General features: G+C 41.5%; 1 protein-coding gene across 5 annotated transcripts in view; it reads left to right on the top strand.

Moving 5' to 3' along the window:
* col4a6 (collagen, type IV, alpha 6) overlaps window positions 1-26,082 on the top strand; it is a 155,035-nt gene that overhangs the window by 69,668 nt on the left and 59,285 nt on the right. The gene's annotated exons all lie outside the window — the stretch shown is intronic.

Raw genomic sequence — 26,082 nt, 5'->3', positions numbered from 1 at the left:
AAAGTCTAAAATCTGATGCTAGCAGACATTTGGTTTGCTTTTGGTTGTAGAAGGAGTAAAGCTGCACGCTATTTAGTGAAGTTTAAAGATTTGGATGTGGGGTTTTTGTTTGGAAATGAGCCATGCTTATTGTTTTGCTCCTCTTCCAGGTTTTATGCTAGGCTAGGCTAACCACTTAGTGGCTACAGATGCAATTCATTTACATATTCTCTGATTTGGTGACATTTATAGTTTTATCATTATTATTATTAGAACAGGTTACTCTAATTGAAATCAAAAGGAACACAAATTACTATTGGATGTCTATTTAGGCACTGAACCCCTAAAGAAGAGGCATTTTCTAGGCGAAGCGTAAGAAAGTCAGATGGAGAGGAATATCAAGGACAAGGGTTTCTTTTTTTCTTTTAGAGCATCGGTCAAATTAAAATGCTGAATGAAACCAGCTTGATTCTCTCTACAGCATTTCTATCAAGCCCTGACCCTGACTCCCAGGAATGCTGTACCATTTATGGACATTTCTCCAAATCAGCCATGAAACTTGTTTTGTATAATTGCTGGCGAATGGATATGTACAAAGTAGAAACCTCAAAAAGTTTGTACACAGTGTGCCACATTCACTTTCCCATTTAAGGGCATTTTCACAGTGCTTTAGGCATGTTAACCCTACACCTCTCATCACATCAGGGGATTCACTGGAGCCTTGATAGGAGAGCTCATAGGACAGAAGTTTGTAGAAATGTATATACAGCAGCTGCAAAATCATATTCTTATTAAAAGGCAGCTTTAACTACATTTAATTGTCTGTTCTGAATTATTTTAGATTGAAAGCGCCAATGTGAGACGGATTTATTGAGAGATGGTAACCTAAGCCACTAAAACACGATCATCTGGGCAGTAGAAAATGCAGACATGCTTCATTATTACAGCTTTTTTAATGCAAGCGAGAAAGCACACTGTAAGATATCACACAGACCTAGAGACTGGTTGGTAACTCACTGCAACCATTGGTATCTATGAAAAAATATGTAATGCTTAAATGGTGATTACATATTTTTGGCAGTTTTGTTATTTTAGGCTGCTACACTAAAAACCTCCCTACGATTGCTTTGGTTGCTAGCAGATTGCAGCAGTCATCTGGAGTTTGCATGCAAGACACTGACTTTGCAGAGTACTAGTGAAAATGAGTAAATGAGACTAAAAACAGAAATGGTAAAACTTCACCTTAAAAGTAAAAGTTGTTAGGCTGTAACCAACACTATTTAAAAAGTCACAGCTTTTACTTTGAAGGTGAATGGTCTCCGTTTCTGGTTTGTGCCTCACTTTTTCACAAGTTTTACAGTTTCACTACTGCATGCAATCGAGATCCAATATTTTTGTCTTTCAGTTTTTTTAGATTGTGTCCTATCAATTAAAGTTAAATCCTTGACCCTGACTTTTTGAAGGAAGCGAGTGGAAGGCAAAGGTAAAGACCTTCCATTCTGAAATCATATAATATGAACATCATTACTCAGCACCTTAAACTGTCTCCACCCATGTATTCAGGTTATAACAGTACCTACACCTTGCACCCTGCAGCCAAGTAAGTTAGTCACCAGTGATGTTTAACTGACTAAAGCTGCTGGTGTTGGTTAGCCAGAAGGATAAAAGTGAAATCAAAAGTGACTGAAGTATTCATGTGGTGTTGCTGCAGGCTCTCCAGGTGTTTGTTTGGGGGTCAGTGAGTTGGATTTCCCCCCTTTTGACACACTTGTCTTACTTATCCCTTGTCACATCGCCCCCTTTGGACAAAATAGGAATTTATACTGTCAGTTGGTCATTTTGGTAAACAGTGAAGCTGGCAGAGATTCAGTGTTTTGCCTGATAACGTTCAACACAAACCCCTTTTTCCTTTCTGGTGCTCACACGAATGATGAAGGATGATGAATCTGAGTGTATTTTTTTCCTAATGTAGCTTTTGTGGTTCAGTGTGTCTGACTGCACAGTAGCCAGACTGCGGTGACTGTGAAATACCTGCTTTCATTCATGTGGATAAAAGTGTTTGCACAGTCAGTCATCTTCAATCAGCAAAAGCCAGACTACAGCAATTTCCTAATGTTGTAAACCTCAACATCTGGCAATAAACCCATTCTGATTCTGATTCTGATTCTGACATGAGAAGTATACACAGCTGATGGACGAACTGGCTAAATGAGTCAGCAGAGGGAATTTTTGTCTGCGGGCTTCACCGTCTCGTACATCCCAAATTTGAACTGATTAAATAGTTTCAAAGGCAAAGAAAGAATCCTTAATGATAGCTTGGGACGTGCCTGGTGGGATAGGTGGACTTCAGTCACAACTAAAAGTTAATCAGGCTTGTGGTTGCCTTTGTTTTGCCAACAAGACTTGACTCACTCAAGAATGAAATAAAGTGAGATCAGAGGAAATTAAGGGATAGACGGAGCAGTTGGAAGATGGAGGAGAAACATTAGATATGTTTTAGAAGAATTTCTGAAGAATTAGGTGAAGGAGGTTCTATTTGATGCTGCTTTAAAGTCTGTTTTTGGAATTATGCTTCTCAAATTTAATAGACCGATATAAGAGGGGAACCAATCCTCCGGCTAGACGAGACATCTAGACACTGCCTCAAGTAATTTACAATGTGTACAACATGAAACTCAAAGTTATGAAATCCACCACCCCCTCTGGCACTTCGACATTACATAAAAAACAACAATACTTTTGATTTTGGCAACTTAGCCTCACCGAAGATGGTCTGAAAAGAATAAGTTGGCAAAGAATGAGTTATGAACATGAAACATGGCATTTTGAAGTTTCAACATTAGCATTTTGGCCTCCATCATGTTGGTTTTACTGAGCCAGAAATGACTATATTTGGTAGAGTGTGAAGTTTGAAGTCAGCAGGTGAGAGCTCGGTTATACACAGACAGGGATAGTTGGCGATCCAATGAGTCTGCTTGAAGTCAGCCCGTTGGAAATAAAATTCTCCACAGACAAGTCTTCATGGTCACAAAAAAGTGGATATGGTGGACATTTGTATGGATTCTCCTACTCAACATCAGATGACTAAAGTTAGTTTACACAGCCATGTGCAGAATCACGAAGAGGGAGAGTCTATTAATGGCCTAAGATCTTAGTCACACCACATCAACCTAGAGTTGGATGTCTCGAGACCGGTCTTGGTCTCGAGACCACTTTTACGTGGTCTTGGTCTCGTCTTGGTCTCGACGGACTTTTGTCTTGGTCTCGGTCTTGGTCTCGACGGACTTTTGTCTTGGTCTCGGTCTTGGTCTCGCTGTTTCGGTCCTGCGTTCTCAAATCGACATAGTGTTCGGGAGATTTGGAGTCAACCATCAGCGGAGCGGGGGGGGGGGGGGGGGGGGTGGCTTACTGGGCTTAAGCCCGGGTCATTTTTTCAGAAGCATGGGGTCTTTTGGAGTGTAATCTTTTAGTTAGATGCCTGACTGACAACTGTATAAAACAAAAACAACACACGAAGCACAGAGCGCACCGTCATAAATTCCCCCTAATTTTGGTATGATCCGAGCTCAGGCACTAGGCGACTGAGCACAGCACCCATGTGAGCGAGGGGGGAGAAGCTGCTGCCTGCGAGTTTGCTGCAGACAGAGGAGAGCTTAAGTTTGACCAGGTACCAAAGCAAATCATTCGTACTGAACTAATAATGTAAATATGACGGTGTATCACAAAAGATTGATATCAAACTGATCACTTGGTTGCGTTACTTGCTCTTCGAGTGAATCAACAAATGGATAAATAAAAAGCCGAACAGCAATGCTGATTTTTTAGAGAGTCTTAGCTTACATTTCATATTTTCAGTTGTTACCCTCCACGGCTAAACAAACTCTCTAAATCGGTTTCAATTGTGTACTGATGTACACAACAATGGACATAAGGAGCTTCTTTCAAAGAAAAAACTCAGGTAGATGTTATTTTATATATTATGCTTTGGATGTTGTTTAGTATATCTATGCAAAACAAGAGGAATTTCAATACACAGCAGTATATTCACAGCTGAAACCAGATATTTACATACACTTTATGGAGAAAACATAAACTTTTTTTTACTGTTAAACATCAATTTAGAGTAAACTTTTGTTTTAGATAAATAAATGTTGAAATATCTTTTGAATTAGTTAAATGTCAGAATAAAAAGAGGGAGCTGTCTATTTTAATCACTTTCATCAAATTTAGGAGTACATATACACTAAGTTTATTGTTAATTAATAAGAAACTCCAGACGATTCGATTCTGAGCTGAAGAAGCTTCTGATAGGTTAGTAGAGTCCATGTGAGTAAACTGGTGGCACACCTGTGGATGCATATAAGGCAAAACACAGAGCCTGTTTCTTTGACATGGGAACATCAAGAGATGTCAACCAAACACCAGGAACAGAACTGTGGAGCTCCATAAGTGTGGCTCAATTTTGAATACAATTTGGTGCCATTTGCTATTAAGAAATACAGATAGTTTCTCTCTTTACTCTCAAAGTTAACAAATATGTTTTTTATATTTATCAATCTAAAAAAATAAACATTTAGTCTGATTTGATGTTACAATTAAAAAGTGTTTGTGTTTTTATCTGAAGAGTTTGTAAATATCTGGTTTCAACTGTATATTTGATGATGTTGGTGTTTGGCTTGATTGTCAGCACAAAGAGGGAGAGAGAGGAACAGAGAGGGAGAGAGAGAATGAGGACAGAACAGAGATGAACAAGAGCAGGTGAGACACACATGTTAGTCAAATGGTTGTTTGCCAAAACTCATCAGAACATGTACCTAGTGTTTCTTTTTAGATACCATTTGTTCCTTTTCAAATTCTATATTTATTAAGTTATGCAGGCTTGTTTGGACAACAAGGCTAAATAATTATATAAACTTTTCTCAATCTAAATATTGTACTTTGGTAGAATTAAAAAATAAGTGTAGTGCAGGTCTATGATGATTTTTAGTGCTACTATCATCTAGTTCTGATTCTGGTTCTGTCTTAGTTACTGTTGTAGTCCTGTTTTAATTCCGGATCAGTTCTGGGTCTGGTTGAATTGGGGTTTAGTCCTCGTGTCTCGATACAGGCCCGACTTTGTTCTGCCTTGCTGCTTAATTAAAAAACTAGTTTAAGGTGTCCTGCATATGTATATAGAATAGCATCTGGCTGCAGTTTAAAGACTTTTTTTGTCTCGGTCTTGGTCTCGTCTCAACTTGGTCTTGGTCTTGGTCTCGATACCCTCTGGTCTTGGTCTCGGTCTTGGTCTCGATACCCTCTGGTCTTGGTCTTGTCTTGGTCTCGGATTAGGCGGTCTTGACTACAAGTCTACATCAACCAACGGTCACTGCGGAAAACTGCTTGTGGTTGCTGGATAGGAAATTGATTACTACAGACCCAAGCATGGCCTAGTATACGTCAACTGTAGGTCACTAAAAAAGTGTGTATATCTTGGTGACTGGTTGCCCGAGATTGCTGGCAGTTGCTAGGTGAAACTTGTATAAAGGATATGCAGGGATGCATATGCTTTGTAATTGGTTTAGTTCCAAGCAGGTACCCAAAGTTTGCATGGAAGATCACTGCAAACACTTGCCAACTGCTCCGCTGAGCAGCAGTGAAACTGCAAATGTTGGCAAATTCCATGCAAACTATTGGTGATCTGAGCAATCTGCTAGCAGCTGAAGCAATTGCAAGCATTTTGCTGAAGCACCCTCTTTGTGGTCGATTTCACCTAATGATGATCAGAAACCTCTAGCAACCACTTGCCAGCTGGTTGGGGAATACATATTTTCCTCTGGTAACTCTACATTACCAAGGCAGCGAAGAAACAGACTGATAAAAATCCTAGAATTTCACCGTCTCTGTATCTCACAGCGATTATTAATTGTCAGAAGGCACTAAATGGATAAACATGGCAGAGAGGAGTTCAGTGATGGTTTGTCACTTTTCTGTTCTGGAGGTTATCACAAATTGTTTAGAAAATACAGACAGTAGCTACGTAGTAGTAGTGACGTATGGCCTACTTTGATGGATAAAAGAGAGGCAGAGCATGTTCTGTGGCTCCAGTGCCAGAGCTGTGTTTACTTGCAGCCTGCACTTGTAGAATTCAACAGTACACACACACACACACAAAGAGAGAGAGATTAGTGTAAGTATAGATCCATGTTCATTACATGAATACACACCCTGAAATACATCAGTCCATGCGGCAATACATACCTGCTAGCTGTCATGCTTTTGATTACACACTCATAAAAACACACTGATGAGAAATGAGGGCCTGAATTACAACCAGCCATCTATTCACACCTCCCTGACAAGAAGGGGGGGTAGAACTCACATATCTCTCCAAACATCCGCTGCTAAAAATAGGTCCATTTGTCAGTGTTTTATATATAGTGGGAAAATACAGTGAGGTGATTTTACCGCAGTCATATCAACCCGCTAAATCTAAAGCTAAATCTACAAGGTTATCATCATATAATTCCAAAAATCAATGTCAGATTTGCAGAAGTAAATGAAATTATAAATGAACTAATGTTTATTAAACATAAAATACATGCTTTGGTCATTTTGGTGTCATCTTAGTTTCATCTGTTGCTCTCTGAGGTGCTATTTTGTTGAGTTGTATTAAACAGTTCAACAAGATGTTAACCCTCTTAGGCTCAAATTAAGTTTTTGTTGCTAATGCACAAAAGAATACCTGCAGTGGTACTTCTGAGTAAAAAAACCTCATAAAATATGTATGTGGGGTAATCAGGTTGTTAGCTTTTAACTGTTGCAAATCTGCAACGCCTGCCTTGAGAGGGTTAAGCTGCCCTGTGGGCCAAAAATGCTACTATGAAGCGACTGTGGTGGACATGAGGATCATCCTAAGTGATCTGTCCAAGACCTTCATCCTGTCACAGCCTCTGCCTTATAAAGACACATACTCACACCTTTCTTTCTTTCTTTCTTTCTTTCTTTTGCCGGCATGTATTCTTTTACAATCCATAGGGACCAACTGATCGGTTTACACACGTTGTTTAGTTGTAACCCTAAACTATACAGATGAAGCCCTTTCTGTGTCTGTGTGTGTGTTCATTTTACACACAGTAGAGCTGTGTGACAAGTTTCGCTGCCCCTTTGCGGCACATTTGGTGTACATATCTCAGATTTCTAACATATATGAGCTGTAATTGCTGTGCTATTGTGATGTACAGACAACACACACACATGCACATGCTCTCATACTTAGTCCCTCCCCTGCTCGGTTTTGCTCCGAGGTGAAAAGCAAAAGATCCCACCGGTGAAACCAGACCTTGTTCAGGAGTACTTTTGCCTGTCCCCCCACCTTCAGTGGGGGTTCCACCTTTCTCTGTAGATTATTTTCACCCCACCGGTCTCACCTGCCCGCCATTAGAGTCGGGTTTATCACCAGCTGCTTGCATGTTTGCCTGCTGGAAGCCATTACAACATTAACGCTCTCTCCTCCATTGTTTATCGTCATTATCTACCCCTCTCCATTCGCTTCGCCTCCTCCAGGCATGGAGTGTTTAGTGTACTTCAAAGTGGGTGATTATCAGTTTTTTTCAAGGTGGGGGATTCTTTTGCAGAGTCAGTGAGAACGTGTACAGATGCATGTTTGGGTATGTTAGATTTAAAAGTTGTTTGTTTAACGTAGACCAGGTAGTTTAAAAAAATGTTGCAAAAGTCTACATTAAACAGTGCAGCTTTGGGAACAGTTCCCAGTCTCAAGCCCTAAAAGTGGCACCCCCCACCACCCAGAAAAAAAAGGAGCGTTACGATTAAAGACATCGCCTTTTAAGATTACATCAAAGTAGCTCAGGAATTTTGGGTGTGTATAACACAGTGAGCCAGTTTTGTGGGACCGATGAGGCAGGTAGACAAAGCAGTCTACCTGCCTCCATGTGGGATGAATGCTTGTGTATGCTAAGCTAATGTTTACTGCAATGATGTGAGGATCGATTTAACCGCATTTGTCTGTGACACACTCCGCTGCAGTCCTTCATGCTCATCAGCCTTTGTTAACATTACGGTATCCTCTGATATTTTAATCTGGATATGTGTAGTAAACATCATGTTTTATTGACACTCTTTAGAGTCTAATATGAGACCACAGCTTCCAGTCTGTAACTATTTGGTTTGACAAACTGTGTAAGCATGTTCTGGTGAACTCTCTTGTATAAAACACTTGAAAAGAGGAGGTGATCTGTCAGTGAAAGATCCCCTTCAGCTGAGCAAACACGAGGGGAAGAGCAGCAGGATGTAACCAAAGCCAAATGCAGAACAGAAATCTAGTTCACAAGTCCAGCTGCTTACAAATACACCACCTTTTGTTCTAATAGTTTAACATATTTATTGAAACTGTAAACTAGCCATACTCAACCGCTACTTCAGCATAATGAGGAGAAATAGTTAATTTAAAAAATAAATTTCTTTTCAAGGAGACAGAACACAAAAGTGTCAAAAACTGCAGTTCCACAAGCGGCCACTTGAGGCTGTCTCCAAAAATCAGAATGGTGTGTTAAAACATATATTTTTTAGAACTGTTATAAAGCACGTTTGGACATTGATTTGAATACTTTCCCGCTTTCAAGGCAGGTATAGATCGGGTGATTGGATATAGGGATGTGGTTAGTTTGACTGGAAAGTGTAAATAACGTACCCTGAGCTTGAAGCTCAGTGGCTGGATGGATGGATGGATGGACGGATGGATGGATGGATGGATCAATGGATCAATGGATGGATGGAACAATGGATGGATGGATCAATCAATGGATGGCTGGATGGATCAATAGATGGATGGAACAATGGATCAATGGATGGATGGATCAATCAATGGATGGATGGATGGATCAATAGATGGATGGATCAATAGATGGATGGATCAATGGATGGATGGATGGACTAATGGATGGAACAATGGATCAATGGATGGATGGAACAATGGATGGATCAATCAATCAATGGATGGATGGATCAATAAATGGATGGAACAATGGATCAATGGATGGATGGAACAATGGATGGATGGATCGATGGATGGATGATGGATCAATGGATGGATGGATGGACCAATGGATGGATGGATGGATGGATGGATCAATAGATGGATGGAACAATGGATGGAACAATGGATCAATGGATGGATGGATCAATGGATGGATGGAACAATGGATGGATGGATCAATAAATAGATGGATCAATGGATAGATGGACCAATGGATGGATAGATGGATGGATCAATGGATTCTAGAGTCATCTTGCTAAGCTAATTTACTAACCTTCATTGATAACACTCTATCGTCTCTTGATAAAATGTGCACACTTCGAGCTCCAAGCAAACTAAGACATTAAAGGCAAAAAAATGATAACATTGAGTCCAAAACCAGTGGGAGACCATGTCCATCTTTAATGTAGAATCCAGACTTGCATGGTCTTCCTTTAGGCTGGACTAGGCAGCTAAGCAGGATTTCCAGATGCTGTAGAGCCTGCATTAAGTCTCATCACCTACCTGTTAATCATCACACTAAAAGCACAAGTTCAGGTGTTCAGGAACTAAATCAGAGCTCCTTTGTTTTCACTATGATCTTATCTGCCTTGGCCAGTCACGTCTCACAAATCAAAACACGACAATTCACCAAAATCTGAGTAAAACCCTCTTCGCCTACTTCATCGATCACAACGTGTCCAGCATCCCTCTTTGTCTGCACTATTGTTCGGACACCATCTCGCAGATTGAGTCTCTTCTTGTGACATCCCACTGAAGCTGGCGAGAAGCAGCCCATTTCTGCTTGTTTGTGTTGGCTTCGCATGCGGGCTGCCAATTGTCGCTGAGGCGAGAGTTCAAGTAGTTCAAAGTGTGTCTGCAAGAATGCAGATGTAAATCAGACTCACTATCAGTATTTCTACATGACTGCTCATAAAAAATGATGACTAATCATTTCCTTGAGCCAAGATGGAAAAAACTTTGCAGGCTCGGGGAATCCCAAATTGACTTTTGTGATCGACAGCAGCGGTGACCTCATGTCTCCGTGCTTGAGTTATTTCTGCTTTTTTCCTTTTTTGTTTCTAAATGTATTTAAAAAGTAAATTCACACCTGTGATCGCTTTGAAAGATTTGCTTCTAGTACTAAACAGGCCTCTTAAATGATTGTTGACCCTGGATGCACTTTAAAAGAGGCAAAGCAGCACTACGGGAGGAAACTAGAGTCACAACTCCAACAGAGTGACTCTAGGAGCCTGTGGCGGGGACTAAGGACAATAACGGATTACAAAGCACCAACAACCGGTATGACGAACACGGACGTGACTCTGGCAGACGAGCTGAACACCTTCTATGTTCGCTTCGAGGCTGCAGCTAAGGACTCCAACGATGATAGTGCTAGCGGCACTAACGGCTGCAGACAGGAAGATACTGCCAACACCGGAAACTTGCTCATCATCAAGAGAGTGAACACCAGGATAAGCAGCAGGACCAGGCGGCGTCTCAGGTCGTATCCTCAGAGACTGCGCATACCAGCTAGCTCCTGTGTTCACTGAGATATTCAACATCTCTTTATCTGCTACCATCTGCTCTGAGCTCCCTGACCTGCACTCAATCTACAGCAGGCGGTGCTGGACCAAGGCCAGGAAGATCGTGAAGGACCTCAGCCATCCCAACAACAGACTGTTCTGTCTGTTGAGGTCAGGAAAGCGATTCCGCTCCCTGAAGACCAACACAGAGAGACTGAGGAGGAGCTTCTCCCGCAGGCGATACGGTCTCTCAATCACACCACCACACAGTACTGACCCACACATATAGTTCTTACACACACACTGGACATTCTGGACTTTGTTTACACTAATTCGATTAGATGCGTGGTCATCTAATCGAATCACTTCATCAATAAATCACTTTAAGCATATTCGCACTGCACAAGACACTTACAAATGTGGATTGCACAACACTGGACAGTATATTTCTTCATTTCCATTTAATACTTGTACAGCTGCTGTTATTGTATATATATATTTATATTTCTTCATATATTCTTATATATTTCTATACTGTGTATTGTGTATTTTGTTGTACAGTTATTTTATTTCCAACTTTAATATATATATTTTATCTTATTCTTTCCCAGTTAAATTTACCCTTCTTTCTAATTTGTGTTGTACAGTTATTTCATGTTTAACTTTAATTTTTATATTTTATTTTATTCCTTCCTAGTTAAATTTACCCTTTTTAATTTTCATATTTATTTCCTATCTTATTCATAGCCTTTTTTTTTCTTTAGGTCACGAGCAGTTGTCTAAGCATTTCACTGCATATCGTACTGTGTATGACTGTGTATGTGACAAATAAAATTTTAATTTGAAAAGTGACTCTACACTTAGTTGGTTTGGGTCTATTTTTATGCGCAGTCTTGCTATCAGAGTGGATTTAAGGATGGGCCGTGGAGCAGGAGAGAGAGAAAGCAGACCTGGACCGGAAGCTCATATTCTGACGATGTAGACAGTGTCTTGGACATGGGGTCTGAAATACCAGTGGGGAAGGGGGCGGTCAGGATGGGTGTCTAAACTTGAAGCATAAATAGCAGGAGGGAGGAGATCATGTGACCTCAAAATCCCCCTCCTCTGAGGTCACACTGGTGTCGGTGTCAGCACAGCAGTATTTCTATCCATGTGGGAAATGCAGTAATTGGATTTGGTGTTTGTGCTCCATGTTGTGAGAACGGGCTCTTAGTTTTTGGAGATAAAGGGCTAAACTCTACTAATGTGTGACACCTACTAAATGATCTTACAAGATTGTGGCAGATTATATTCCCTGCTGTCACACTGTGACCGGCTACACCCCTGATTTTGTGATGGTCTGATAAGAGAAAAATACTTAATAACCCAGCACAGCGCCCGAGGATCCACAGCCCACATCCCAGTGAGCGGTGTTGGAGGGACACATTGTTTAGCTCCTGTCTGCGTGTCCATTCTCGCCCCAGTTAATTTTGTTCTTAAAAAAACATCCTGCTTTAATTGTGCTTATAGAGGGAGGGGAAAAAAGACAAAAGAAAACAGCAGGGCAGCACGTGAGACAGAGAGCCAGCAAGGCCATACAGGTAGAGTGCTAATCCTGTCTAATAGCAACGCTTCTACTTATCATGGCAGTAACAGAGAGAGAGGGATACATGCGTGTGTGTGTGTGTGTGTGTGTGTGTGTGTGTGTGTGTGTGTGTGTGTGTGTGTGTGTGTGTGTGTGTGTGTGTGTGTGTGTGTGTGTGTGTGTGCAGCCAGTGGTGAAAACGTTAATCGAGTACTGCGCAGTGTTGTTTACTTTACTGCTGGTGTGCACTTCACAATAAAAAGCTTTACACAAGTCTAAATGCCTCTCCTAGATTAAACTATCCAGCAGTTATAGCATTATATGCTAATGCAAAATTATATGCTCCGATAAGATATATAATACTTAAGCCCCGTTTGCACAGGGCTGGTATTATTACAGCAGCTCGAGTGAACCTGACACATCCCCATCTTGTAAATTCAACAATCACTGAATCAACATCTCAGTGATTTTGCTCACTTTTCCCCCTTCTTAAAATTTTCTTGTGTTTTTCTTTTTCTTTTACTGTGCACAAGAGTCACCAAGGCTATATCAGCATTTATAAATGAAAGCCTGAAAGCGTTTTGGGACACAGTGTAGGAAAACAATTACCTACATTTTTTTGTTTGTTTGTTTGTTTTTTTCAAATAAACAATATATTGCACAAAAAGGGAAAAGGTCTGCTTGCTGATAGCATGCATATCTTTGCCATTCCTATTCCTACCCTGTATCTATCCATCCACCCGTTCATCTATCTATCCATCCAGCCAGCCATGTCTCTTATCTGGGTCCAGGTTACCAGGCAGCACTATAAGCAAAGTCCTATACTGTATTTCAACCAAGGGGAAACACCGAGGCATTCCCAAGGTGGTTGAGAGACATAATCTTTCCATCATGTCCTGGATCTACCCTGGGGCACCCTCATTTAGTTAATTTATGCTACAGTACTGCAGGCATCTGCCTACAGAGAGCCTACGGAGAGGTGGCTTAACCCACTGCAAATGTGCTCCCTTGCAGTCCTGCAAACTTTCAAGTGGACGATGCTCGATGCAGATGACCATTGCATTGTTTAAGTGCTGAATAGTTTACGAGTTGACAAGAACAGGGAAGGGAGTGACAGTTGTCACCACTGGCCGGCTGGTTGACTGACCAACAACAGCACGAGCAAGAATGCCCCACACACCGATTACTCCACACTTCTTTTGGATGCTGTCCCCATCTGACAACAGAAGCTGTCTGTAGGCAGACTGACAGCTTGATGCTGCCCACAAACTGCCTGTCCTCCATCCCAGAGGAGTCCTAGTCAGATACCTCAACTGGCTCTGATCACCTGCCGAATGATGTAGCTGTACTGTCTGGCGCATTTTCAGATACATAAATAACAATAAAATAAATGTCAAATTGCATGCACTGTATTTGAGCTGTCAGTGAGACAGATGTTTTGTTTTGTTTTTTTTGCTTCATGCTGGTATCTGAGGTGTTTCAGTTTATACCTGACGCTCGTCTTCATGATGCAGATGTCAGGAGTGAATGCTCACCTGCGTGTAGGGTTTCATATTTGGAAGGTTTCCAAACTCAATGCAACATGATTGATGATGTGGACATCGTGGAGATTTAAATGTCAAATGTTTCCGTGACAGTGGAAGAGTTGTCTCCACCCTACCCCACCACTCCTCCTCCTCCTCCTCCTCCACAGTTCTATGAAAATATTTTCTCCCTGCAAGCTTCATATTTTTATGGCTCAGTTGCTCACGTTAAATGTTGCTGCCTGTCTTTTCTCTATTATGTCATTAAGGTGACTGTGGTAGGCAGGGTATTTTCAGGACATTTGTCAGATAAAATATCCCACCCAGTTTCTCGCTGACTTGGTTTTTTTGAAGGACTTTCTGTCGGTCATCCTCAAGGAAATGGAGAGACGTGGCAGTTTGTAGGAGCTTAGTTTACTTTTGACTGAATCAAGCAAACCACAGCTGCATTCAGAGGTTAACATTAAATTGTTTCACAACATTAACACAGTCCTAACAGGATTACTGATTGAGAAATGAAAAGGGGGGAGTATCCCCATTATGATGATTATGTTGTTTAGATGAAATCAGTAAAGGAAAAGCTCCTGATTATACTAAAAGTCAACTGTTTGTTAAAGAACCATATCTGTGGGATTTCTGTAGGGTTTAACCCTTTAGCACCAAACTGCATGTGCTCTGCTTTTTTCTTTGTTGTTTTCTGTTAATTTTATGGTAGCAAAGACCAGCAAATTAAAAAAATGGTGCAAAAAGCACACAAAACACAAAAGTTGTTGGAAAACTAAAGCTGACAAAAGACAATGGCAGTGATTTGGGGGAGACAATAATGTGTAGAGCTGAAAAATCTACAATCTGCAGAAGCTGCATGTGAAGAATCTATCAACATATTTTTGAGTTAAAATGTTAAAAACGGCACAGAAAAAAATCTAATAGATAATTTAGGTAAATATATGGATTCATAAATGCATCATTAGCATAACTTTTTCATTCTCCTATAATTTCACATATTAGATGAAAATGAATAATTACACGTTTGCTTTCGTGGTTTGGAAAAATCTGGCACTTTTAAAACATCCTGAATGGGTGAGCGTGCTGTCAGAGTAAAACGTCTTCTCCCTCGTTTGGAGGTTAAGCGGTTTACTTTATTTGCAGCAGATGTCCGGTTTCGATCTGTCATAGTGTCACAAATTTCCGCTGGTTGTTATCGGTGACCTGTCTCGAACTGGGTGGCCCAGTGGAGGGGAACACACACATACAGTAATACACGTGAGCTTGTGGACAAGTACACAAAGCTCTAAACATGTTTAACCACACAAATACATCCATAAATCTGAGATCACCCCACACGCGCATGCAGAGCACATACGCACGGTTACATGCGTGTTTGCCTTCTGTACATATATCCTCGTGCTCGAGTGCTTATATACAGTCTGTCACGCTTAGACATGACACGAACGCACACACCATGACACATGCAGCGTGGAAATAAACAGTTGCAAACAGGGAACGCTGGAGGCCCAAACACAGCTGGCCGGTCTCCTGTGGTGCATGTCAGGGTCACAGATGGCGATGGAAAGAGGCAAAGGGAGGATGAGATGATGAAGGGAGAGGTGGAGTAAAACCTGAGAGATGTGCTGATAAAGAGAGAAAAGAAAAAGTTTATCCTCCTCCATCTGCCTTTTCTTTTCTTTATTTTTTTTTTACCACTTTGCCTTTCTTTGTTTTTGGAGCAGCTTCTGATTCTTCTTGTTTTTCCAGTAAAATCATTCCTCAGCTTTCCACGCCGCTCAGCATTTTAACTTCTTTAAGCTGTACACAGGCTGTATATAAAAGATGGGCATAGATGGGCTTTAACATCAGCAAGAGGTTCATTATAGGGTCTGGATTTTAACATTTTGGCATAATCATCTTTGGCAGAGGTGATTTATTTCTATATTTCTAAAAAAATATTAAGTATGACGTTATCAGCTAATGCTAGCTAGCTTGGTTAGCACATTGCATGCATAAACTGGATGGTTGCAACATAAAGAAAGAGATCACTGCCAATTAAAATTGTATTCATGTAAAGTGTTGTAAAGGCTTCTTTCACACTAGATATAATAAAAACTGCACAGGTCACCTTGACTTGTAATTTCAACATCACACATGTTTGGTTGGTCTTTGGTTAAACAGCAATCAAAAATTGTTCAGCTTGTTAAGTTTGAAGAAGGTCACTGGGCTCCATGCTGCTTTCTTCTGTTTAATAGCATTGTTTTCTGGTGATTTCACAGTGGTACATATAACCACAAGGGGTCCTTTGGTGTTGGTGCCTTGGCGCACAGGCTGTGGAAATTCTGAACATTAAGAAATGATGTTGCTCATGCCTTCCAGCATGCCTGGAAACGCCTTGGTGTTCCTCTGGCTGAGATGGAGTAGATGGATGGTCAGGTCTAGGCTTGCTGCTGTTGGCCCCATAGCCACATAGCAGACAGGTCTGGTCGGATCTGGTGTCAAGCTGGCACTGCTGCCTGACTTCTGGCATGGTAAGTGGTATGTCATCCAGATACGGGCCACGCCTGGCATATATGGCACTGTTTATGTGATGGCATGCCACATCTGGCCTGATTTTGGTTTGGTTTATGTGGGCCAGGCTCATAGAAAACAGGTCTTGCCCAGATCTGGCATCAAGCTGGCACTTCTGACTGACTGGTGTCATGGCAGGGTGTATGTCAACCAGATGTGGGTCAGGTCTGGCAATGATGGTACTATTTATGTTCCTATTTTCCTATTTTAGTTAGAAGACCCAAATGCCATGTTGCAATACTATCAATCAATCAAAACTGTATTCGTCACATGCAGGTTGCCCTGCAGTGAAATGGGACCCCCCCCCCCCCAACCTTACACATATAGCACAAACATTACATGGGGATACAGGTCGGAGATTGGTAGAATCAGAGAAAAAAACATTGAAATGTACACTACAATGGGGAAAGTACAAGAGGAAAAAAAGAGACCCCTACTCATGCTGTGCTTCCATGGTAGGACAGCATGAGAACAGGAAACAAAAAAACTCCTCTGCACAAAAAAGCACATAAATGTCTACAGCACAACATGACAAGCCACAGGGGTGGGTGGGGGGTGAGGAGTAATCCGAAGCGAACACAGCAGCCGCCCTGCACAGCGCTACCATTCCAGCGCGGCACAGAGACCCGCCGTGTTCCCTCGCAGGAAACAAGCATTGAAGGCGTTGGAAAGGGAGGGGGGATGAGTGAGTGCCTATCAGTGTAAGTGTATGTGTGTGCGTGTCCATAGTTCAGCTGAGACAGTGTCCTTCGGCCTATCAGGCTAAGTAAACAGTCCTCCAGCCAATTCAGGTGTCCTTGCATGGGATGGGAAGAATAGCCGTAACACAGTCGTTATCAGGGAGTGATTGTTCGGCTCCAGCCTTGGGCCTGCAGCTGGCGCCGTGATGGGGATCCGCAATGTTTATGTTGATTTTGTTAATTTCCATGCGAGCAGCCCAGGAGAATTTTCAGGCTCCTCTTTAACACTCCGACGCTGGTCTCTCGATCTCCCGTTGGAGAGTCGCGAGCCTCCCCATGATGGTATCAAACTTCTGTTCCATGGTGTTATCATTCTTTTGATTCTGAGACCTCACAACTGCAGTGATCCGTTCCGCGATGTTTTCCAACTGTCGCTCAAGGGTCTCATTTTGAGCAGGCCTCTCTCTGATGTTTCCCCCCATACGCTCAATGGTGTTGTTTTGAGCCTTCACAGCAGCTGCAAGCATCTCCAAGGTGTTGACCATATTACGTTTGTTGTGAGAGATTGCGCCTCGTTTCGATTCCAGCGGGCAGCCTTGGGGGGGTTTGAACAGCCGGTTCCGCTCTCTTATTTCTCCGATAAACCAGGGCTAAGCCAACTCCGATCAGCATGAACCCTGTTATCACGGTTCTGAATAGATAGATATCTTCAGCGTCCTCGATCGACAGTCCCGCCAGGCACATGATCCTCCAGTTCTGCCATCCGTCCATCGTGTATCCGGCAGGGAAAGTCCCTCCAGGGCACTCAGGCTCTCCCGAGCCCAGATTTCTCGTTGAGAAAAGGTTGCCAATAGCATTCAGAGACCAGTTCAGTTGATCAAATCCATAATTCTCTTTTAGGTTTTAGAGAACGACAGTGGGAGGCTATTCCAGGGAAAGTAATGCACACAAGACAAGACAAGGACATAGAGGCTAAGCAGGGAAGATAAGGGTGAGGAGGAGAGGAGAAAAGTGCGACCGCCTTCGCTGAGAGCTGAAGAAGAACTATACTGCTATGGTAGCCAACGTTTCAAATGCAGGTTTGAAAGGTTTGTGAGTGTACGCTTTATCCAAAACCTAGAGAGGGTTTATGCATGTTTACCACTGTGTGGCTGTAGATCAGGTCACCTACTGATCGGAAGGTTAGTGGTTCGATCCCTGGCTCCTCCAGTCTGCATGTCAAGAGTGTTAATGTCTATAAATGTAGTTAGGAAGCACTCAGTTTAGAGAAAGTGTGTGATTGGGTGAATGTGGCATGCTGTATAGAGCACTTTGAGTAATCCGGGAGAGTAGAAAAGTACTGTAAAAGAATCAGTCCATTCACTGTCTGAACAGAGTTACTTTTGCACTATTATGTTCTGGCACATGTTGTTATTGCATGGCTTGATTAAGGTACACATTAGGCTGACATCTGGGGCCAAAGCTGAAACTGTTCTGGGCCAGCACAGGGCCAGCAGTGTGTCTGCAACTGGCCCGTGGCTGCACACAACTTACACATTGCACACATACTGCAAAGAATGACGGCCCTTTGGTGGCGCAGATCAGGTAATCCACACATGGGCCAGCACAGGAATACCAGTGTGTCTGCAACTGGCCTTGTGCTGGCCCATGTGTGGGCCACCTTTGGCAAACCACATCTGCCCCACCAAAGGGTCGTCATTCTTTGTGGTATGTGGGCCATGTGTAAGCACATTGTGTGAGCCAGATCCAGGCCATACCAATTTTGCTATGTGGGTATAAGTTGTAGAAAATGGATGGATGGATGTTTTATTATGGCACCAAAAACCACTTGATTAGCATTTGAAAAAACAAAACAGTGGTTTGGTTTGAAATATGGCTTACAAAATTGACCAAATATATTAAAAAAAGGAACTAACCAAATATGCTTTAAAGTGACAACACGGGGGCCTCTACAAGCCACAAGTCACTAGGTCCATCATTGCACAGAGACCAGTATACACCTTGTGCCTCTGACATACCTGTGAAACTGCCACTTCCCATGGTTCAAATGGTTAAACACTTTCACTTTTATAGTGTTTTAGAAGGTTATCATTTTACTTTTTTTTTTGCTCATATGCAGACTATTACCTTAATATGAACTGTTTAAGTGCTCACGCATTCCAGTTGACAATCAAACCACCCCATCATGTTAGAAGGAAGGAATTATATAACATACAAAGCAAACAAAGGTCTATCTCCCCCTTTTTTTAAAAGACAAAAAAAAACAAAACTGCTACCTTGTTTTATCATGCATTGTTGTCTTACTTCTATAGCTTTAGAAGAGGCAATGTATATGATCTTAAGGGTAACCCTAGACTCAACTTTCTTCTGGATAACATCAGCAGATTCTATAGGAATGAAAAGGCAAGTCCAGACATCAGCCCCTACCCACGAGATGTGCCTCTCAGGTCTATGAAGAGTATGAAAGTAAAGACCCCTGTCAGACATACACATACATTAAACGTGTTTGGAAAGTATACTGTGGGTAAACACTCAAGATTATTAAGTGAATATAAGTCAGAGTAGAAGTAAACACACAGTGTTGGATCCACGTAGATGATCATGAATAAACATGTTTAACAGTCTTTTGCGAGTAAACATTTGCAAATTGAAAGTTTCAGGCTTTTGTCTGGAGTGAGCTTGTTGTGTATCGTGGCAGATGTTGGATCTGACACTCGACCGTTGGAGGGGTTCTAGACCTGACACTTGACCACTAGTAAGCCTACTTTCAAGGATGCACTTCTGCTGCACCTGGGTCAGAAAAATGAAGGCAGCCATGTATTTAATTGGGCGCATAGCATGCCAAACAACTTAAACTTTGTTTAATATACAGTGAGCACATGTTGCACATTTACTTGATGCTGAAAAGAATTTAGAGAGCTCATATACTCTATACGATTACAATGAAACCTAGGGATGGGTATTGATAAGATTTTCACGATTCCGATTCCATTTTCGATTCTGTTTAACGATTCGATTCTTTATCGATTCCCTTATCGATTCTTTTTAAAAAAGGAGAACACTAAGGTCGATTAGCTTAGAACTTTGTTTTATATCTTCTCTTTGAACAAGATAGAAATTTAGGAGTAACATGGCCTTACAAACCAACAGTGAGATCTTAAGAGATCCACAGCCTACGGTTCTTCAATGGGGTGTCACAGGGTCCCCAGGAAAAAACATTGTAAATGTAAAATAATAAAATAAATATTCTTCTGTAGCAATAACAAAGGGTAACATAAATTATTCTGTAGCAATTACACAAGAATATCCAGTAATGTCCCTGCCTACAATTAAACACATTCACTTACTGAAAATCGGGGGCATCTGCTGTGGCAAATGGGTGCAAGCCTTTGACCACAAACTTAGTCACTGCTCGGTGACATTCGTCTATCCTGGCCTGAAAGGAGACGCTACCGGTAGACTGCAGCGAGAACTGCCAGCATCTGATCCAGACTCTGTCTCTCTCATCATGGTCACCTAAATGCACAGTAATGGCAGGTTTTGTAATAAGGCAGATCGCGCTAACATAATATGCACTGTTAGTTGATTATTTACTTGCCGCATTAACGGGAGAGGACGTGCAAACGTTACCGCTGCTGCTGGGTTGAGATTCACGAGTCCGGAGCGGAATTAAAAACACGACATTCATTTAAGGTTATCGTGTGTTTTGTGAGCAAATGCTTTTGCATATTCGTAGTGTTTCCTCCCTTAAATGAAATATCTACTTTGCAAGTATTGCAAGTTGCCCTGTTGTCATCCGTTCTCGTAAAGTAAAACCAAACTTTTGAGCGTTTGAGCCGCTTAGGCGCCGTGTTTCCTGCCAGGTAAATGACGCTCCGCAACGTGGTGACATCATTCGGGGCGACTGGAATTGATAAGGGAATATTTGCAAAAAAGACAAACAATTCCAAGGAATTGAAACAGTGGGAACCTGTTCTCAACAAGAACCGGGTTTCGATACCCATCCCTAATGAAACCTGATTACTGGGAGTACATGTTTTCCACTAATGGACGATTCAAGCAAGTCCAACACAAAGTCACAGACTATGTAATGTCCAAATCTCCCCTGGGATTAACAGTAGCACAAAAACCGCCCTCTGGGAGATTCAGGGACTGAGTTTTCATAGCCCTGCAGCTCCTGTAGGAGGACTGTGTAGGTGGGCCAGTAGTTTTTAAACACACCAGCTTCTCATGTTATGTTTCCCTTCTTTCTGTTTTACTTGCCTAGCTGCCTTTGTATCAGTGTCCTTGTTACCAATTTGTTTCCCCTACAGTTGGATGTAGTCTAAGTTTACCTTCCTGGACTGTCCCGGAGATTTTTGAGTTAAGAAGTTGTTCTTACCAGGAACTGCAACATATGGACCAAGATGCTGAAGTTAGAGTTCATTCTCTACAGACTCACTGTGAAACATGCTCTCATTTGTCGAAAAGTCTAAGTCTGTGAGAAATGTTTGAGTTACTTGAGAGTTAATTTTAACCCTGTAACACAAGAAAGCTTGCTTCTGTCTTCACTCCAGCAATGAAGTATTTTTTGCTTTTATGTTGTCCAGCAGCAGAAAGTGCTCAGCACGCCTTAAACACACGAGAGAACACAAGAGATGATCAAGTAGCATTCACATTGTGAAGCTCATTGTCCTGATATCTTCACCTTTTCTATGAGATAATCTTAGCTGTCTGTAGCTCTGTAAGTGTGTGTGTGCTGAGTTTCATAGAGAGGAAAATTTGACTGTTCTGTCATGTTTAAAGGTCTCCTTTGACATTTATGTTTGAGCTTTAGGGTGTTGGGATTAGCAGTACAGTGTAATACCTGTGTCTGCTTGTCCAAATGTACTCACGTGTTCCTGTTAACAGTAGTTCTTTGCCGCGTGCACGTGACTATGTTTTGTCTCTCCGCGTTCACCGTTACATCACTCGGCTTCTACTCTTGAGTTTTTTCCCCCGCTGATCTGCAGCTTAGCATCTGTTTGCACATATCATCCCTCATCTTTAAAGTCTGGGTGTGGACAGAGGGAAGTGAACAAGCACCAGTGCCCAAGCACATCTCCGCCCTGCTCAGGTGGAACCTGGATTAGAGCCCAGAAGTGAGGATCCCGGGGGACAAAAAGAATCTGAATCAGTGCTCTCTCATTCGACAATACACCAGGAAGAATTTGTGGTTTAACAAAAGAAGGATAACAGACCCAAATCAAAAGTTGAAATCTGAGAACTGAGATGCACAGACTATTAATCAGCATCAAATCTGAAGTCTCTCCTTTGCTTTTCTTTCTTTTGCTATTATTTTCTAATTCCATAGATTTCCCATCATCCTTGCCTCTTTTCCTTTAAAAAAATATTTTAAAGATTTCATTGTGATTAGGAAAAATGCTCCAAATCACTTGCTGTGCTTCTATTTTTAGCTTCTTGTCTCTTTAGCCTCTTTGCCAAAGGTTCAATCTGAGCACCCTCCCTATTTTTTTTTTTTGGTCTCCCCCCATTCCTACTTTCTCTTTCTCCCTTTTTTCTCCCTCTCTTGTTTCCCTCTCTGTTGCCCTCCTTCTGTCATTGTGATTAGACCAATAGAGGAGATCAGAGGGAATAAAAGCATGACCAGCACCAATGACCTTTCCCCTCCTTCTCTCTTTCTCTCTCCCTACTCTGTGCCAAGCTCACTTTCTCATTGTTGTAAAATTTCCTCTACTTTTTTTTCTCTACAATCACACAATGCAGCAGCAGCAGTTGTAGTACTTGTAGCAGGTGAAGTTGCCAATAGTATTCTTTGGTCTGTCCTTCTCTATTAATATTCTTTGCTAAAAATATTTATAAACTTTGTCTTCTAGAAAAAAATGCCTAATTCCAGGAATCTCTCTAGTTTTATACTCAAAGAAATTTTAAAGCCATTTGGATTGGAACTTTTGAGCGAACCTCAACCTTGATTATTGCTCTCACAGTCTGGGGTCATATGATCTAATACAGAAAACACATAAGCTCCACCCTGCAAACTTTCAAACCTCATCACAACATATCCTCATCCACATCTGTCCTCTTCATCTTCGTCAGATGTCAACTGACGTCTTTCTATCCGTCTCTCCTCTTCATGAGCAGTCAGTGAAATGTCAGCCAAGACCCTCGAGTTTGACCCTGGAGAGAGGTTCAAACAGCTGTTTCATATAGAGCATTTTTTCTTGGGTTCACACAGAAACAATCAAGACTGCAACACTTTATTTGAGCAGGTGACAAAATTTCAGGCATCATCAATAAATTCAGAGATCCATACGAGCACTCGCAGATTTCGTCTATCTCATCATCGGATCCATAAGCACGGATGGATGTGTTTGGGTTTTTTGAAGTTTACAGAGCCTCGTGTAGTTTAAGACTCATGGGTCAGCTTATAAAGGTTCTCTCTCTCTCTCGCTGTCTCTCTCTGGGTGGCCTATAAACTCCAAAAGAGCCGTGTGATGTTCCATAGATATCTCAGGAATGGAACCCAAAAGGTTAATCTGCAGTTCACTTGGAGTTTATAAGCTGCAAAATAGACATGTTCAGGTCTGTGATGACCGGGGAGTCTCTATCATCTGATGCATTGTTGTTCAGTGCCAACAAACTGACATGTAGTGAAGATTTTTTTAGTTTTTGGCCCTCTGAATAAAAAATAAACTTGCCTCTGAGGTCCACATCATTACAACTGAAAACCCTAACCCTTTATTTTGAAGAAAGGCAAACTGGACTTTTTTGGGAAAACTGAACAGTTTTTCATGAGCAAAAGTTATCTGTGTTCCTTGACAAGGCAATCTAGAAATAGAAAGTGACATATTCTTATTGGATGGGATTAGAGTAAGAGTTAAGGTTGGGGTCTTGACTGATGATGACCCAAAAAGTCAGACAGTTAAAGTCAAGAATAAAACTTTATGAGCTTTTCTGCAAATTTCTCCAGATACTACAACATATAAACCAAATTCATTTTTTACCATTAATATGTAACAGATATAATAAAATCAAAGTGTATGACTGAAGAGTTGAAGTTACACCTTTCTAGAAGGTAAATCTGCATCTGAACGTCTTTTCCTTCAGTATTTATAAGCAGTAAAAGATGTTTATCAGCGTTTCGTATTGCATGATCTTTGTTTCAGTTTTTGTAAGTTCATGTAGGATTCATATTCTTGAGCTTGAAATCCGTTCCAGTAGTGGATGTTCATATTACATATTACAAGTAATCCCTGTGACCTGAAAGGCTTTAGACTGCTCTGAATGATCAGTTTCAGACAGCTTTAAGACATCCTAGGCACACCAGCTACACCATCAGCCAATCAGAGGAAAGTTGTCTCAGGAGACAGGAGCTAAAACAGCTTGTTTCAGAGAGAGAATGGACTGCATCGAGGCACCGAGATAAGATAAAGAGGGATCAGTTTGAACTGTGAATCATGCAAAGCTACTCTAGGGCACTCCAAGAATAAAAATATGTCATTTAGAAATTTACACAAAAGGTCTACTTTAAAGTGAGATTGCTTGTTGAGGCCGCTGCTTGAACATTAAAATGAAACTTTATCTATTATAATTTAAAAAAATTTCCATAAGGACCGAATCTCATATAGAAATGCAGATCCTGTAAATGCAGATCACCAGAGGAGTGTTTTAGAGCTTCAGTAGCCGAATGTCACGCACACTGAACCTGTGTTGAGTGCAGATAAATGAGAAAACACAAAAGTCATTTGGAAGAAGTCAATGCACACACATCAGACATCATTACTGTATGAACTCTGTGTGAGCATGCTGCTTCTCTTACTGGCTGAGTTATGCTGACATGTGCTTCTCTCTGCTGCTGTTTCAGAACCATGAACAGCACTTTTAGTTGCATGCTAGTTGTATGATAGTTCTTCTACTTAACCTGACCATGTGAGCTCTCAACTGATACCATCACTACCTAATACACATGATAAAAAATAATCATAATAATAATGAAAAATACCCAACAAATGTTATAAAAAATCGGCAAACTCCTCCCATCCTCAATCCCGAGAATCAGCACAACCCTAGCGTGCCGTCACATGGCGCAATAATAGTAATAATAACTGTTGAATCGGAAGTTTCTCTCACTGAAAGTGTTTCAGGCTTATTTGTACGCTGACATTAGATCAGATCTCAGATTGTAACTTGAATGCTGGTTTAATCTCTTAACCCCCAACGCCCCCAGATACGGGGGCAAAAGGCAGGAGATGGGTTAGGCGTCGGGGCTTAAGAGGTTAAAGCTGGTTTGTATTACAGTTGCGGTCACGTTGGGTTACTTTCAGGTTTGAGGTCACAGAGAGTACAGTCTGGCCTTCTTTAATGCTCGGTGGCCATCAGAAAAAGGTTGTGTGAAGCTGTATCACACAGTGTCCTTGTCATGCTTTGAAAAAGCAGTCCACTCTGATTATGATGGGCTGTTAGTTATGGAGTATAATTAGCCATGCAAAACCGATAAATGCAGAGCCGCGCTTCTTTAAAAACATCGACCACACTTTGCATTTCATGTTGTGAGAACCTTTGAATCCTCCCAATTCAGCATAAATTCAGGAAGCTTTATGAGCCAAGCCTTTAACATGCCGATTGGTACGTTTTGTTATTTAAGCGAATAACAAAGTTGGATTACGATTAGATTCATCCATAAAGCTTTCATTTATTCACTAATACAGACTCTCTTATTTGCCAAATATGAAGCCTCGTCTCTGGCTGAGAAAGCAAACCGGTCACAATGACATTATGATGGCGCCCTGCAGGGTGAAGGGTTTCCCCATCACTGGTTCTGCAGTCTTGGTTCAGTTTTGGACTTGTCACAAGTGCAACAGTGCAACTGGATAATAAACACCATACAGAACGTGATGGCACACATTGTGTTTGGAGAATACATAAAAGAAATTCCTGCACTTCATCAATAAGCACCTCTGCCTTCTCTAAATCCACCTTAACAACTTTTGACCTTTTTAAAATTACATCAAATTTGTCAGTGTCTGGCAGCTGCAGCAGCAGCAAATATTGTCGGTGTGACTCATTGCGTTGTTTACTCATTGCGTTGCTGTGTTTGATTGTTGCCATATTTTTATCAAGGTGTTTGAAGTGGTGCTCTTGCAGCGGCGTGTTCAGTGTCATACTTTTATATCCCACAGTTCCACTAAAAGGAGGGAGAGGATGTCTTGCCCACTTTGGATAAACACCTGAAAGTTTGATCTGGAACAGCTATCGCATATCT

This window comes from Rhamphochromis longiceps, linkage group LG3, assembly GCF_057381845.1.
Source record: "Rhamphochromis longiceps isolate RC_006_pf linkage group LG3, R_longiceps_female_GT1.1, whole genome shotgun sequence".
Taxonomy (NCBI): Eukaryota; Metazoa; Chordata; class Actinopteri; order Cichliformes; family Cichlidae; genus Rhamphochromis; species Rhamphochromis longiceps.
This window is presented reverse-complemented; position numbering and strand designations above follow the sequence as displayed.